Source organism: Hyaena hyaena, unplaced genomic scaffold (assembly GCF_003009895.1).
Source record: "Hyaena hyaena isolate Hyena2069 unplaced genomic scaffold, ASM300989v1 scaffold_865, whole genome shotgun sequence".
Lineage (NCBI taxonomy): Eukaryota > Metazoa > Chordata > Mammalia > Carnivora > Hyaenidae > Hyaena > Hyaena hyaena.
In genome coordinates this window covers 513,411-531,227 of record NW_024081498.1, presented here as the reverse complement: position 1 = coordinate 531,227, position 17,817 = coordinate 513,411, and the positions used below count along the sequence as shown (strand labels likewise).

The 17,817-nt window shown below is 36.7% G+C and overlaps 1 protein-coding gene across 1 annotated transcript in view; it reads right to left on the bottom strand.

Annotated features, from left to right (window-relative positions):
- CHM (CHM Rab escort protein) overlaps positions 1-17,817 on the bottom strand; it is a 247,159-nt gene that overhangs the window by 114,301 nt on the left and 115,041 nt on the right. The window lies entirely within an intron of this gene.

Sequence of the window (17,817 nt, the reverse complement as noted above, 5' to 3'; positions counted from 1 at the left end):
CCAAAGTAATACTGAAGAATAAGACCAAAACGGGAGGTATCACCATCGCAGACTTCAGCCTCTACTACAAAACTGTCATCATCAAGACAGTATGGTATTGGCACAAAAACAGACACATAGACCAATGGAATAGAATTAAGAACTCAGAAGTGGACCCAAAAATATACAGCCAACTAATCTTTGACAAAGTCGGAAAGAGTATCCAATGGAAAAAAGACAGCCTTTTTAACAGATGGTGCTGGGAGAACTGAACAGCAACATGCAGAAGAATGAAACTAGATCATTTTCTCACACCATACACAAAAATCAACTCAAAATGGATAAAGGACCTGAACGTGAGACAGGAAACCATCAAAACCCTAGAGGAGAAAGCAGGAAGTAACCTCCTTGGCCTCTACTGCAGCAACTTCTTACTTGACACATCCCCAAAAGCAAGGGATTCAAGAGCAAAAATGAACTATTGGGACCTCATCAAGATAAAAAGCTTCTGCACATCAAAGGAAACAATCAATAAAACTAACAGGCAACTGACGGAATGGGAAAAGATAGTTGCAAATGATATATCAGATAAAGGGCTAGTATCCAAAATCTATGAGGAACTCACCAAACTCCACACCTGAAATACAAACAATCCATTGAAGAAATGTGCAGAAGACATGAACAGACACTTCTCCAAAGAGGACATCCAGATGGCCAACAGACACATGAAACGATGCTCAGCATCCCTCCTCATCAGGGAAATACAAATCAAAACCACACTGAGAGACCACCTCACACCAGCCAGAGTGGCTAAAATGAGCAAATCAGGAGACTCTACATGCTGGCAAGGATGTGGAGACACGGGCACCCTCCTACACTCTTGGTGGGAATGTAAACTGGTGCAGCCTCTCTGGAAAATAGCGTGGAGGTTCCTCAAAAAATTAACAATAGAACTCCCCTAGGGCCCAGCAATAGCACTGCTAGGAATTTACCCAAGGGATACAGAAATGCTGAGGCATAGGAGCACATGGACCCCAATGTTCATAGCAGCACTCTCAACAATAGCCAAAACATGGAAACAGCCTAAATGCCCATCAACGGCGAATGGATCAAGAAGATGTGGTTTATCTATACCATGGAATACTACATGGCAATGAGAAAGAATGAAATCTGGCCATGTGTAGCAACATGGATGGACCTTGTGGGTGTTATGCTGAGTGAAATAAGTGAGGCAGAGAAGGACAAATATCATATGTTTGCACGTACAGGAGGATAGGAGGAACTTAATGGAGGACCATGGAGGAGTAGAAGGAGGGAAATAGTGGGGGAGAGGGAGAGAGGCAAACCATGAGGGACTCTTGAATGGTGAGAACAAAATGAGGACTGATGAGTTGGCGGGGGGGGGAAGTGGGAGATGGGCATGGAGAAGGGCACTTGTGAGGATGAGCACTGGGTGTTATGTGGAAATCAACTTGACAATAAACGATTTGTAAAAATAAATAAATAAATAAATAACAAATAAATAAATAAATAAAATCTACAATGATATTAACAGAAAAAAAATAAATTCCACATGAGTGAAATCCTATGGTATTTGTCTTCCTTTGCTTTATTTCACTTAGCATTATACGTTCTAAATCCATTCATGTTGTTTAAAATGGCAAGATTTCATTTTTTTTAATGTTTTATTTATTCCTAGGAGAGACAGAGAGAGAGAGAGACAGTGTGAGCAGGGGAGGGTTAGAGAGAGAGGGAGTCACAGATTGAAACAGGGTGGCTTAGTCGGTTAAGCGTCCGACTTTCGCTTAGGTCATGATCTCGCGGTTCGTGGGTTCGAGCCCTGCGTTGGGCTCTGTGCTGACTGCCAGCCCAGAGCCTGGAGCCCGTTTCAGAGTCTGTGACTCCCTCTCTCTCTGACCCTCCCCTGCTCACGCGGTCTCTCTCTCTGTCTCCTAGAAATAAATAAAACATAAAAAAAAATAAAAAATGATTTCATTTTTAATGTTTGTTTTTGAGAGAGACAGAGAATGAGTGGGGGAGGGGCATAGAGAGAGGGAGACACAAAATCCATAGCCGGCTCCAGGCTTTGAGCTATCAGCACAAGTGTAATGCGGGGCTCGTGTCCTGAGCCGAATTTGGAAGCTTAACCACCTGAGCCACCCAGGCATCCCAAGATTCCATTCTTTTTTATGGCTTAGTAATATTCTGTTTTGTGTGTATGTATACACCACGTATGTATATCACAACTTTTTTATTCATTCATCTATCGATGGATACTTAGGCTGCTCTCATTATTTGGCTATTATAAGTAATGCTGAAATAAACATAGGGGTACATATATCTTTTCAAATCAGTGTTTTTGTAGTCTTTGGGTAAATACTCAGGTTGGAATTAGTGGATGACATTTATATTTTTTAAAAGATGAGCTTGGCTGCTGTGTGGAGAAGCGTCAATGGGAAAAAATGGAAAAGGAAAGGCCAGTTATGTTTGCAGTAGACCTAGTGAGAGAAGATGGCAACCTGAAGCACAGTAATGAGATGAAGTATAGAGACTGGAGACATACTTGAGACATAAAGCTGACAAGAGTTGCTAATGGTTAGATGTAGCAGGGAGATGTCTTCCTAAAGACAAGTTTAAGGCAATTCAGATATTCATGAAAATAGTCTCCCCTCTGAAATGTTTAACAAATTCAACTGTTTGAACCTGATACAATCTTCCTGTACAGAAAAAGGTTTGAAGGATTCTGTAGAAACACTCTGCCTCCACCTAGGGTGTGATTATTAGTTATCTAATTGTCACCAACCTCGACAACCACTATATCCTGGTCATTCGTCACAATCACTACTTAATATTCTGGATAGGAATGCCTAGATAGGAAGGCACTAGTTACTGGCCTTCAAAAAGTTACCAAGGACCTGGAAGGACACAGCACTGCTGATAATTCAAAAAATATATGTCACAAGTATCTGAGTCCAATGGATCCTTTGATGCAAATTTCACACTCTTGGAAAAAGCTGTGGACAGATGGATTACCCTTTAGGCATTGCTGTCATTCTTCAAAAGAATAATCATCATGCTTAGAAAAAACTGTCAAAAAGCAATGCATAGCCTTCAGAAAACTCACTCCCAGAAATTGACTCTATTTTATAGATCTTAGCCATATATCTAGCTTCCTCTGTTCTTGGTGACATTCTGCAGATGATATATTCTTTTTTTTTTCAGCTTTTCCAGCCGTCTTTAAATTTAACCTTCTATAGGAAAAGTCACAATAAAACTATGTATTGTATGACAAAAAGATCTACATTAATAACTGTACCAGGGGCCCAGAATAAATTAGTATAGATTACAGAATACAAGTCATCATCCAATCTTTTTTTTCCCCACTCTTTAGTTCTCTTTATTTCTTTTGAAGGGGGGATGGGTAAAATGAGTGAAGGAGATAAGGACGTTATAAGGACTGAGTAATGTATAGAACTGGTGAATCACTATATTGTACACTTGAAACTAATATAATACTGTATGTTAATTACAATGGATTCTTAAAAAGTTAAAATGTCATCATTCAATCTTAAAAAATAAAGGCTTCCAAAAATACTAGAAGTCTATTTATATATTTGGGCCACAAGCTATACTTCACTTGTAGAATGGCTCCCTGGTACATATGTAAACCAGAAACACTGTGTTAACTCAATGATTCTCCAATATAGCCTATTGCAATCAATGGAGCTTTTGATCGAAAAGCACTGTTTCCTGACTTTCTTTAAATATATTATAAACTAAGCTCTTAATAAAACTGAACATTTTGGTCTGAACACAGAGGCTAACAGCTTCATGGTCTGTTTTTTTTTTTTTTTAATTTTTTTAATGTTTTATTTATTTCTAGGAGAGAGAGAGAGAGACAGCGTGAGCAGGGGAGGGTCAGAGAGAGAGGGAGTCACAGACTGAAACAGGCTCCAGGCTCTGAGCTGGCAGTCAGCACAGAGCCCGACGCGGGGCTCGAACCCACGAACCGCGAGATCATGACCTAAGCGAAAGTCGGACACTTAACCGACTAAGCCACCCAGGCACCTTTTTTTTTTTTTTAATCTGTCACATATCTACTTAAATTCATTCATTTATTTATATTTTATAGTTTATTTTGAGAGAGAGAGAGCGAGCGCGCACAAGCGAGAGAGTGGTAGAGAGGGAGAAAGAGAATTCCAAGTGGGCTCTGTGCTCCGTGCTGAGCCTGAAACAGCGCTTGATCTTATGACTGTGAGATCATGACTGAGCTGAAATCAAGAGCCAAAGGTTAACCAACTGAGCTACCAAGGAGCTCAATGCAAATTTATTTAAAAAGAGTTCTTTCAATTTCAAAAGAAAGCCCTAGGTTCAAACTTTTAAGATGTAGCAAAGTCTATAGTAAATCTACTAAGCTTCCCGTGAGATTTCTTTTGGTTAATTTCCTTTTTCCACCTCTTTCTCTGCTTTGACATTCTGCACATTATCTATTCAGTTCATATATTAATAATTCTTATCTAAATCACTGATCCATTTTGCTGCCTAGTCTTCAAAACTGAAATTGCACAAATAACACAGGTAAACAGGCATCAGTTTTAAATCAGGACAACAATATACTTTTATTTGTAATGCTTTTAATGATATATATCTAGTCTAGTGTGGGTCTTTCTGAATGCAGACACAAGAATACCCAAGGCTAATGCTTTCCATGTTCCACATAACAACTCCTAGATTCTTTTCATGGGTTGAAAAATATGTGCAGATCCATCTACTTAGAGATATGGTCACTTATGCCATTTTCCTGCCTTCTCACATTGCCTTATGAAATAATCATCCAACTAATAATCTTCAGCTCAGTATTTTACTATCCAGAAGTTCTCTGTGTCAACTATAAATTGGGTAGCAGCTGAGTGTTATTATGCTTACTGTCCAAAATCATTTTAAAAATGTTAAGGGGCACCTGGGTAGCTCAGTTGGTTGGGCGCCCGACTTCGGCTCTGGTCATGATCTCACAGTTCGTGGGTTCCAGCCCAATGTCAGGCTCTGTGCTGACAGCTAGCTCAGAGCCTGGAGCCTGTTTCGGATTCTGTGTCTCCCTCTCTCTCTGACCCTCCCCTGTTCATGTTGTCTGTCTGTCTGTCTGTCTCTCTCTCGCTCAATCTCTCAGAAATAAAAAAACATTTAAAAAATAATAAATTAATTTAAAAATAATAAAAATAAAAATGTTAAAACAACTGTAAATATTTCTTGGGAGAGTCTACTGTAAAAATCTCTCCAAGAAAATTAAGAGTTCATTTAAACCACCCATTCATTTTTCCGTGTTTAAAGTAGGTCTCTATGCATGACTAAATACTATCCCCAGTCCCATTGCTGAGAGGACATTCTTTAAGCAGTCTTTGGTGTAAAATCTTATCAAAGGCTTTCTGAAAATCTAAATGTTCACTGTCTCCTCCTTGTTAACATCTTATTTACCCCTTCAAAGAACCCTGTCAGATGGCTGATGTATAATTATCTTACAAAAACCATGTTCTTTCTTCTTGTAGGTTACATGTTCAATAATTTAACCCTTTAGCTATGGTTATATCTTGTTTTTAAGTATTATAAACTATACAACATGAATGTTGGAGACCTACCATTCCCATACATGCAACTGTAAAAAATACAAAGCTCAGCAGCAAGGAAATCAGAAAGTCCATCTTTTTTTTTTTTAATGTTTTATTTATTTCTAGGAGAGAGAGAGAGACAGCGTGAGCAGGGGNGGGGAGAGGAAGAGGAAGGAAGAGGTACTGAATGGACCAGAGGGGAGGTTCCAATTCTTTGAGGAGGGTTTTCAGGATGTGGAGAGGAAGCTTCTTCACATTTTCTTTTTAAAATTAAAAAAAAAAATTTAATGTTTTATTTATTTCTAGGAGAGACAGAGAGAGACAGCGTGAGCAGGGGAGGGTCAGAGAGAGAGGGAGTCACAGACTGAAACAGGCTCCAGGCTCTGAGCTGGCAGTCAGCACAGAGCCCGACGCAGGGCTCGAACCCACGAACTGCGAGATCATGACCTAAGCGAAAGCCGGACGCTTAACCGACTAAGCCACCCAGGCGCCCCATCAGAAAGTCCATCTTGAGCAGGGATTCAGACTAGGAAGAGCAGTTAATCAGCTGATTTGGGGGTATGGGGAAGGTATAGAGGGTATACAGTTTAAAGAAGAAGCCCAAGAACCACAGAGGACTAAGGCTATTTCACCTGACAGTCATTTTTTTAATAAATAGCTAAAGGGTGAAATTACTGAACATGTAACCTACATTTCACATAAGGTAATTGCCTTCAACTAGTTGTTTTCTTTAATTACAAACTAATGTAACAAGAAAGAAAACAGACTTCAGGGTTATCACATTTGTTGCTAAAAACAAAGTGTCCCTTCATCTAATCTCTGTATTTTCAAAATGGAAGAACTATTTTATATGTATTGATTTGTAGTAATTTTGAAATTATAAGATTAAAAAGTTATAGAATTTGAAAACATCTCTGAAAATATTCTCCAAATTCATGAACATAAAATGTAAGGCAATATTTTCATTTCTAAAGTGGGATCTTGTATATGAATAATTAATAGTAGGTCTCTGTCTTCACCAAAGTTTCTCCTAAGGGCAGCAAGAGACTTTCTCTGCCTCTTAAGATAAATGCTAGGCACAGGGCCCTGACAGCTTTGGAGGGAGATCACAAAAAAAATGAAAAAGGCTCACGTTGGGGTGCCTGGGTGGCTCAGTTGGTTAAGCGTCCAACTTCAGCTCAGGTCATGATCTCTCGGTTCGTGGGTTCGAGCCCCTCATCGGGCTCTGTGCTGACAGCTAGCTCAGAGCCTGAAGCCTTCTTCAGATTCTGTATATCCCTCTCTCTCTGACCCTCCCCTGCTCACGCTCTCTCTCTCTCTCTCAGAAATAAATAAAACATAAAAAAAAAGGCTCACGTTAATATATTATTATCATTTAATCTAGTTTTACGCACAGAACATTCTGTGTCCTGGATTTAGTGTTACATTTAATTTTATTTTTTAAAAAGTCCTCTAGACCTTCAGCTGAGGTCCTATTATCAAAGCTGTTAAATTTTACAACTATATCAAACCAATAAAGGAAATTAAAGATGATGCCTATTTTACCACAGAAGTAAAATACTAATCCACAAGTATTAATCATATTTCAAAAGCTAGAAAGGTTGAATATAAGAAATTATTGGGGCTTAGCAGTGTTGTAAAGAAGCACATACCAATGATTTCTATGCTCACCAATGGTCAAGATTGATATACTGTCACAAATTCCACTCCTGATGAACTTGCTCACTCTGTCCTGGTCATATTAATATTTCTACATCTCAAAAGTCCCTACCTTGGACCTCTGTCACAGTTCCTGCTGCCCAGAAAGCTCATTCCTCAAATCTCCAAAAGCTTATGCCTTATCATCATATTTTAGTTTCACTACACTCAAATACCACACTCCTAAGAGGCCTTCCTTGACCATCACAGCGTCTAAGGGGATAACTCCCTACTCATGCCAATAGTCACTTCCTGGAATATCATTCTTATCCTTTCCTTTCCTTTCCTTCACAATACATATCACTCTCATAAATTTATCTTTCTACTTTCTGGAGAGGAGCTAAGATGGTGGAGTAGGTGGAGGACCCTAGGCATATCTGGTCCTTCCAACTCATCTAGGTAAATTATAGATCATTCTGAATATTCAAAAAATCAATATGAGGACTGACAGAACAAAACGCACAACTAGAGGGAGAGAAGAGGCTACATTGAGGAAGGCAGAAGGTGTGGAAACATGATTTGGGGGAAGAAATAGATTTCTGGTGCTGTGGAGGGGAGGGAGATTTGGTTACTGAGAGAGGTGAGAGTGAGAGAGTGAGTGAGAGAGAGAGAGAGAGAGAGAGAACAAAGGGGATCACATTAGGAAAACACTTCCCCAAAGCCATGGACTGGGAAAATGAGAAAGGATATTTTTCATGAGATTTTACAATCACAGGGCTCAAAACCTGGAGTTTTAGAGGTTCACAACGTGGCAGGTGTGAAGCCTGGTGGGTGTTGTAGTGTTCCTGTGGAGAAGGAGGGCAAATAGCCTGGGGGCACACAGCATGATCTGAGGATCCCTTGGGGCACTAGGATAGGTGGTTCCTTCTTCCTGGAGTAAATCAGAGAGAGGTCACATTGCCTCTCCAGGGACAAAGAAGCTGGCAGGTGCCATTTCTCTCCCCTGCCCCTCATCAAAAACTAATTTCAATAACTAGTAAAGAATTTGAATCTATAATAAAAAATCTCCCAACAACCAAAGTCCAGGCCCAGACGGCTTCCCAGGGGAATACTACAAACATTTAAAGGAGAGTTAATACCTATTTTTCTCAAACTGTTTCAAAAAGTAGAAATGGAAGGAAAACTCTCAAACTCATTCTATGACACCAGCAATACCTTGATTCCAAAATCACACAAAGACCCTAGTAAAAAGTAGAAGTACAGACTATGATGAACACGGATGCAAAATTTTTCAAGATACTAGCAAATTGAATCTAACAGTATGTTAAAAGAATCTTTCACCATGATCAAGTGGAATTTATTCCTGGGCTGCAAGGGTGGTTAGATATTCACACATCAATCAATGTGATATACCACATTAATAAAAGAAAGGATAAGAGCCATATGATCTTCTCAATAGATTCAGAAAAACCATTTGACAAAATACAGCATCTATTCTCGATAAAAACCCTCAATAGGAGTGCCTGTGTGGCTCAGTTGGTTAAGTGTTAATCTTCGGCTCAGGTCATGATCTCACAGTCCTTGAGTTAGAGTCCTGCATCAGGCTCTGTGCCAACAGCTGAGCCTGGAGCTTGCTTTGGATTCTATGTCTCTCTCTCTCTCTGCCCCTCCCCCACTTGCACTCAGTCTCTCTCTCAAAAATTAAATAAAAACATAAAAAAAAAAAAAACCCTCAACAAAGCAGAGCTAGAGAGAGCATACCTCAACATCATAAAGGCCGTATACAAAAGACCCACAGCTAATAAGCTAATAACATCCTCAATGGGGGAAAAACTTAAAGCTTTATGGTCAGCAACAAGAGAGCTATGTCCATTCTCACCGTTGTTATTTAACATAATATTAACATAATACTGGAAGTCTAAGCCTCTGCAATCAGAAAACAAAAGGAAATAAAAGGCATCCAAATTGGCAAAAATAAAGTCAAACTTTCACTATTTGCAGGAAGCATGATACTCTATGTAGAGAACCCTAAAGACTCCACCAAAAAATTGCTAGAACTCACACATAAACTCGGCAAAATCACATGATACAAACTCAACATACAGAAATCTGTGGCATTTATATGCACTAATAATGAAGCAACAGAAAGAAATCAAGCAATTGATACCATCTATAATTGCACCAAAAGCCATAAGTACCTAGGAACAAATCTAACCAAACAGGTAACACATTTGTACTCTAAAAACTATAAAACACTGATGAAAGAAATTGAAGAGGACACACAAAAATGGAATAACATCTCATGCTCATGGATTGGACAAATAAATACTGTTAAAATGTCTATTACCCAAAGCAACAGACACATTTAATGCAATCCCTATCAAAATACCATCAGCATTGAATGCTGAGAACAAACTGAAGACTGATGGGTGTGGGGGGGAGGGGGGTGATGGGCATTGAGGAGGGCACTTGTGGGGATGAGCACTGGGTGTGATATGCAAACCAACTTGACAATAAACTATTTGTAAAAAAAAAAAAAATACTATCAGCATTTTTTCACAAAGCTTGAAAAAACGATCCTAAGATTTGTATGGAACCACAAAAGAACCAAATAAGCAAAGCAATATTGAAACAGAAAAACAAAGGTGGAGACATCACAACTCTGGACTTACAGCTACATTACAATGATGTAGTCATCAAGACAGTATGGTACTGGCAGGAAAACAGACACATAGATCCTTGGAATAGAACAGAAAACCCAGAAATGAACCCACAACTATATGGTCAACTAATCTTAGACAAAGCAGAAAAGATCATCCACTGGAGAAAAGACTCTCTTCAACAAATGGTGTTAGGAAAACTGGACAGTAACATGCAAAAGAATGAAAGTCAACTACATTCTTACACCATACACAAAAAGTTCAACATGAATGAAAGGCCTAATGTGACAAAGGAAACCGTCAAAATCCTGGAGGAGACATAGTCAGCAACCTGTTCGATACCAGCCATAGCAACAACTTAGTAGATACATCTCCAGGGGTAAGGGAAAGAACAGCAAAAATGAACTTTTAAGACTTCATCAAAATAAAAAACTTCAGCACAGGGAAGGAAACAATCGACAAAACTAAAAGGCAAGCTTCAAAATGGGAGAAGATATTTGCAAATGACATATGTGATAAAGGGTTAGTAGCCTAAATCTATAAAGAACTCCTCAAACTTAATGACTCCAAAAAACAAATTATCCAATTAAGACGTGCAGAGCACAGGAACAGACATTTTTCCAAAGACAACATACAGATGGCAAACAGACACATGAAAAGATGCTCAATGTCACTCATCACCAGGGAAATACAAATCAAAACAGGTGAGATAACACCTTACACCAGTCAGAATGGCTAAAACCAACAACACAAGAAGCAACAGATGCTGGTGAAGATGTGGAAAAAAGGGAAGCCTCTTGCACTGCTGGTGGGAATGCAAATTGGTTGTAGTCACTCTGTAAAATAGTATAGAGGTTCCTCAAAAAGTTAAAAATAGAACTACTCTACGACCCAGCAATTGCATTACTAGGTATTTACTCAAAGATACAAAAATACTAACTCAAAGGGATACATCTACCTCAATATTTATAGCAGCACACACACACACAATGGAATATTACAAAGCCATCTAAAAGAATGAAATCTTGCCATTTGCAAAGTTGTGGCTGGATCTAGAGTGTATTATAAGTGAAATTTAAGAAGGAAACAGATGAACATAGGTTGGGGGGAGAAGAGGCAAGCAAACCATAAAACAGAATATTACCTATAAAGAACAAATTGAGGTTTGCTGGAGGGGACGTGGGCAGAGAGATGGGTTAAATCGGTGATGGATATGAAAGGGGATACTTTTGATGAGCACTGGGTATTGTATGTAAACAATGAATCACAAAAAAGTCTACTACTGAAACTAATATTATACTACATGTTAACTAACTGGAATTTAAAGAAAATTTAAAATATAAATAAAAATAAAAAAGGATGGATGTTTATCAAATGGGTTATCTATGAAGATAACCATAGTATTTTTTCTTTTTGGGGGGAATTGCTTATACATTGAATATCTTTATTGAACTATTCCTGCATTTGCAAAACAAACTTCACTTGGTTGAAAAATTAAAAAAATTAAAAAAAAAGTATCTTTCTACTCTCTATCCATCTCTCTTCAACAACTCCTCCCAAACAGACTTTATCCATTTTCAACATTGTATGTCTGGTACCCACAGAAGAGCTAGTATAAAGCATTTTATGTGTCACTCTCTATTTTTTTTTAACAGATTCTAATTTTTATTTTAAATGTGCATATAATAAAACAGAAAGCCCAATTTTATAGTCAATACTCCCCTAACATTTCTTATAAAACAACAGTATTAGTTTTAAGTCTTTGGCCAAAAACTCAGTAACTGTTACCCATACCTAACATGTCCTGAGTGAGCATGTGTGTATGTGGATGCATGTATGCTTAGATAAAATACATATGGTTGCCACAGAACGTACAAAAGTTGTAAATGTATTGGTGGTAACAAACACAACGAACACTCTTACTAGGTTTCTCTTGTGATTGTGATCAAGAGTACATATTTGCTGAGAGGTTTAGGGGATCTTTGGCCAGGGAAGATATCTATTTCAAAGGGAACATAGTATATAGGTAAAGGTGGGATCAGAACCAATGTAAGTCCTCAAGGTCTCAGAAACTTTGTGTATTTTCATGTATTTTTTAAAATCTCTAATGTAGAGGGGCGCCTGGGTGGCTCAGTTGGTTAAGCATCTGACTTCAGCTCAGGTCATGATCTCATGGTTCGTGGGTTCGAGCCCCGCATCAGGTTCTGTGCTGACAACTAGCTCAGAGCCTGGAGCCTGCTTCGGATTCTGTGTCTCCCTCTCTCTCTGACCCTCCCCTGCTCTCTCTGACCCTCCCCTGCTCATGCTGTCTCTATCTCTCTCTCAAAGATATTTTTAAAAATATATTTTAAAAAATTAAAAAAATAAAATCTCTAATGTAGAAAAGGTTGATTTCAGTGAAACTTCTAGTTTCTAAATTCAATAATCATAATAACTAGTTTTCTTTACTCTTGTAAAAAGTAGTACATAAACCTATAAACATTGAAATGTTCTTTACAGTATTCTTATATCTGGGGGGAAAAATCCTTAACTTTGATGTCTTGACCTCTTACAGTCCTCAGTCTTCATAGAAACCTTGTCATAAAACTTAAAAAATAAATAAAGATGATGGGTGTAATCCTTTCCCATAACTTAATTTCCCCGATAAATGAGTTATATATGAGTTTATTCACTCTTGTTACTCTTCCTCTTATGGAAAATTCAAATTTTTATCAAGTTCTTTGTAGAAGGACCAGTTTCTTCCTTTGTCAATAAACTATATAAATATTAAAAGGTAAAAACATGCTTATGACACTAGAAGCCATGTTAAAGAAAGCTTTATAATTTACAAACTTAAAAAACAACAAATTTGTTTGTAAAACGATTCTTACCATATTGAGCAATCTGAAGGAATTTAGTTTTCCAACATGAAAGTAGTGCTGACAGTATGCACAAATTAAGGTTGTGATGTATGTAAGGATGGTCAAAGTAAAGATGAAGAACCTTATGAAAGCTATTTTTTAAGTTCATTTATTTATTTATTTTGAAAGAAAGACAGAGAGAGAGAGAATATGCACATGAGTAGAGGAAGGGTAGAGAGAAGAGGGGAGAAAGAATCCCAAGGGCACTAACTCACAAACTATGAGATCATGAGGTAGGATGCTTAACTTACTGAGCCACCCAGGTGCCCCTGTAAAAGCCATTTTAAAACCAAACCAAAAGGAAAGTAATTCTGGTAAAAATCATCTCATCAATTTATTTTTTATGTTCTTCATACCTTTCTTATTGTCTAAATTTCTTTTCAGAAGCAAGGGTTATTTTGGCAAGCAGAACAAGAAAAAAAATAATTCCTTTCAGAGGGAAACAAAAAAATAAAGGTCAACTTGTTGTATCCTATAATCAGAAAGTACACAGTACCAAGTTAGTTAAGAAAATAGCAAGAATAAACAGAATCCTGATTTATTTAATATATGCATTGTTCAAAATACATCTTTTCTACCACCTTTATGAAACTAAAAATACATAAAAATCTAGAACCATATAGAGCTGGAGCTCATATATATTAGATACTATTGTTTTCTTCCAAACAAAACATCTAAAATAATGTTTTCCTTTTGCTTTTAATCACAAGGAAACAAACAATAAGCCAACTTCCATTAACAAAACTGATAAAAGCCATCACTCCTAGGTAAATTCCAGATTTAGTATGAATTTCATGCTTAGTTTAATAACATACTGGTTCTCAACCTTCGTATTGTGTATTTTTAGTGCTCTCTAAGTCTGTGGGAGAAAAACAAAGGCAGTGTTACAAGTGGGACCTATACAGAACCTGCGACCTCTCTTATCTATGCTAAAGCCTCTACGAATGCTGGGTATATCCCTGGGAATGGGTCAAACACACAGATGAATCCGTCCATCATGTATGCTGTCAGAGAAAAGGGTTGTGAACTACTGATTGTCTAAATATTCTGGTCTTAACAAAAAAACAAAAGGGCATCCTGCAACACAGAGAACCTCACAGTTGTTCAACTACCTTTCACTATGCTTTTATGCTTTGCTGTCTTCAGTGTCCTTCTCTTTGCTACCTTGCTTTTATTTCTCATAGACAAGTAGTGTGTTTTTCTCATACCATTGCAATATAACTATATAATCCAAACTGACATTAAGGATTCAACTCACATAAGTTTACAAACTTAGCTTTGCATCCCTAGAGAAAACATGAGATTTTACCCAAGCTTTAGAATCTTTCAGGAGGGAATGCTTGGGTGGCTCAGTCGGCTAAGTGTCCAACTCTTGATCTTGGCTCAGGTCATGATCTTGTGGTTCAAGGGATCGAGCACCATGTTGGGCTCTGCACCGACAGCACTGAGCCTATTTGGGATTCTCTCTCTCTCCTCCTCTCTGTCCTTCTCCCGCTCACACACTTTATGGCTCTCTCTCAAAAACAAACAAATAAATATTTTTAAAAATCTTTCAGGAGGAACAAAATGCATAGAGGCTCAAGTTTAATTTGCAAGGTTGACAGACTAATTTTATTAATCTCACTAATTACAGATCATATAAGAGGGTATTTTAAAAAACTTTCTGCATTGGTCAAGGCAATTTCATTAGTATATGAATAGGGATCATCTATGGCTAAGATGATCTCCACAGGAATGTTAACAACAGAAATATTTAGTCTGAATGCTCAAATGACTGAACATAAATAAGCATCAGTGTGTTTACTGAGGTCTTAAAAATATCAATTCCAAAGTTTATATTCTGAAGAAAATTATTTTCTCCCCAGCAACTATTCTGAAATAAAGCAATATTTCTTCTCTCATGTAAGTTTTAATATTATTAGATCTCCAATATAAAAAAGAAACTATACTGGAGATAAGTAGAACAGTCTCATATGGCCAGAGTATTTAAGTTAAAATGTAGAAAAAGAAAACCAAGTTCTTCCAAATGATACTTGATTTATCTGTACCATCCAGACAGTGACTTAGTTTGCTGGTCTTAAGAGCCTATTTCACACATTAAAATATCCATATCCTAAAAGACATTCCATAGTAATTTTTATTTATACTTCAGGAGTACAATTAAAATTAATGTTTAATTTTAATTAAAGAATTAAATTAAAATTAAAGAAAATTAATGTTTGTTTTCATCTATATTTGCTTGTTAAAAGAGATACATCTAACCTCACAAAAACAGGGACAAGAAAGATAATTCCAGGTAGAGGAATAATGTACTGCACTAGATTTCATACAATAGCAGCTTTAATCTTGATATATCCACCTCTATGAGTAGACCACTGTCGGCTGACAGTAAAGTTCTGATATTGAAAACATCATGGAAGGTGGGAACAGTCAGAAGTTTGACTGTCAATTCATTAGGCATTTGGGACTACTCCACTATACTGAAGAATGTGAATTCGTATCTGCACAGGAAAATGAACACAATTTGGAAATTATTTTACTTTATATAACAAAGGCTCATGCTGTGTTTATTTGTGCTTATCTGTTCTAAGAGCTTAGCAGATAATAATTTCCTTAAAACTCATAACAACCTTATGAGGTAGATACTACTGCTATTTCCTTTTTATAAAGGAGGAAACTGAAAGAATTTAACCAGTAAGTAAATGGAAGAACCAGGATTCAAACACAAAGTCTGGCTTAAGGGTCTCTATTCAACAACTACACTGTGCTACCTATTAGAATATAATACATTAAAATGTAAAATTAAAATCAAGATTAATTGTTCATTCAATAAATGTTTATTACTCAAAAGGTTATTTTAGGGTTAATTGCTTCTATTTCTAAATGCACGCTTATTTTAGGGTTAATTCCTTCTATTTTTAAATGCATAAGAATATGGATCCATTCATATAGAACCATGATTAAAGACTGTAGATTCAAGAATGAGTATTTTCAAATTCTAACATAGTCAAAGAGATTTACTAAAGAAAAATATCCACACTTTGCATCCCATTTTATTTATTTTTTAATGTTTATTTATTTTGGGAGAGAGAGAGAGAGCAAGAAAGCAAGCGCAAGCAGGGGAAGGGCAGAGAGAGAGAGAGGGAGAGAATCCCAAGCAAGCTCTGTGCTGTCAGTGCAGAGCCCAGTGTAGGGCTCAATCTCAAGAACTGTGAGACTGTGATCTGAGCCAAAGTCAAGAGTCAGATACTTAACCGATTAAACCAATCAGGCACTCTCTATTTTTCTTTTAAAAATCCAGATGGGAAAGCAAAAAGTTTGAAAGATGTGGCTGTTTACAAATACATGCGCATTTGTATGAAACGATGTAAGGCTACCAATGTAAGTTTAAATTATATATGACAGCTTTATGTCTTTCAAGTGTACATGAAATAAGGACTGCCAAGTCATTTTAAAAAGTTGAAACTAGTTTGGTTTCGTGAGTAGGCTACATATACCTTCTTGTTTATGCCATTCATTTGTTTAGCAAACTGTTTATATACAAAGTAAAAACATTCAAATTATTATGAATCCTAACTTGAGATTCAAAAAGTTTTACCATATAGAAGTGGCATTTTTTGGACAAAACTCTTATTCTATTTCATTATAGTGAGTAAGTGAGAACCTACTGCCTAATTTGGGGATGGGGAGAAGGAACAGGGGAGCAGATAAGGCATGAAGGGACAGAGAAATAAGGAAGAGGAATTGCTAAAAGCTATATTAGTTATTTCAGCTCCAACAGAATTCTTTTTAATAAATCATTTTTCTAGTACATGAAAAAAATAGTGCCTGTCATGCCAGATTTAATTTCTTTCCATGGTAAGTTCTATTTTTAAAGTCCAATTTTTAAATATTTATTATTAACACCTACTATATGCCAAAGTTCTAAGCAGTTATATCAAAGAGCAATTAACCACAATGAGTAAAATATACCAAACTAAGTAGTAAGGAGATATTTATGGCATATCCATTTTGAAAAAGGTTATTTACTAGAAACCATAGGAGACATACAGAGGACTATCTTTTATGTAGCAAATATATACAGCAACAGACATAGCAGAAGGTAATTTAATCACATAATTAAATTCTAAATACCAAATCTAGTTTGTATAAACTGAATGAACAGTCTATTATATCTGTTTTAGTAATTACAAAACATTCATTCCAAATACCAAGACCGTGAAGTCATACAACTTTTATGTTATAATACTCTATTTGGACAATCTTCCAAAGATTGGTGTTGGACAATCTTCAATACATTTTCCCTAACATCGTTACATGTGAGTCTCACAGTGGCCCAGAGTAGGAGTTAGGATTAAATTTAATTACCATTACCATTATCAGGTAAAACAACTGAGGTTCTGAGAATTTAAATGACATGATCAATTTCATGCAAATAATAACATGACAGAGATCGAGCCAGAATCTAATTCTGAAATGGATACTTTTGTAACTTATGGAAAACCTTATAACTTTCAATGAAATAAGACAAGGAATTTTATACAAACACAGTTTGTGAACATTGCCTACCAAAGTAGAAGGCAAATTGATGAAAAAATTGGAAATGAACAGCTTCATTACAATTCTATGCAATTATGCTAACTGGATCACTTTAGAGCAAAAACCAATATAAACAGGGGAATAGTAGAGAATACATGGAACCTAAGGTATCTAACATAGACTTATACTTGCTAACAAGTAAAGCCTTATATTTTCATAATTTGGCTACCTTCAGGGTTCTTGTTTGTTTCTTGAATTGGCTTGAAAATAGACACAGTCCACATTATTTCCATTAGATTTTACACGGTAGTATATTGATTCTAAAGAGATGGTTCAAGAATTGTTTCAAATGACCTTAAGAAGTTAGTCTATGAGATAACAGTGTTACCTTTCAATTTAATCAAACTAAAATCTCAGCTTCAAACGCTGGACTTAATTCAAATATCACTCTTGCCCTATATGAAGCCATTCACCTTTCACTCTAACACAAGTTATTAG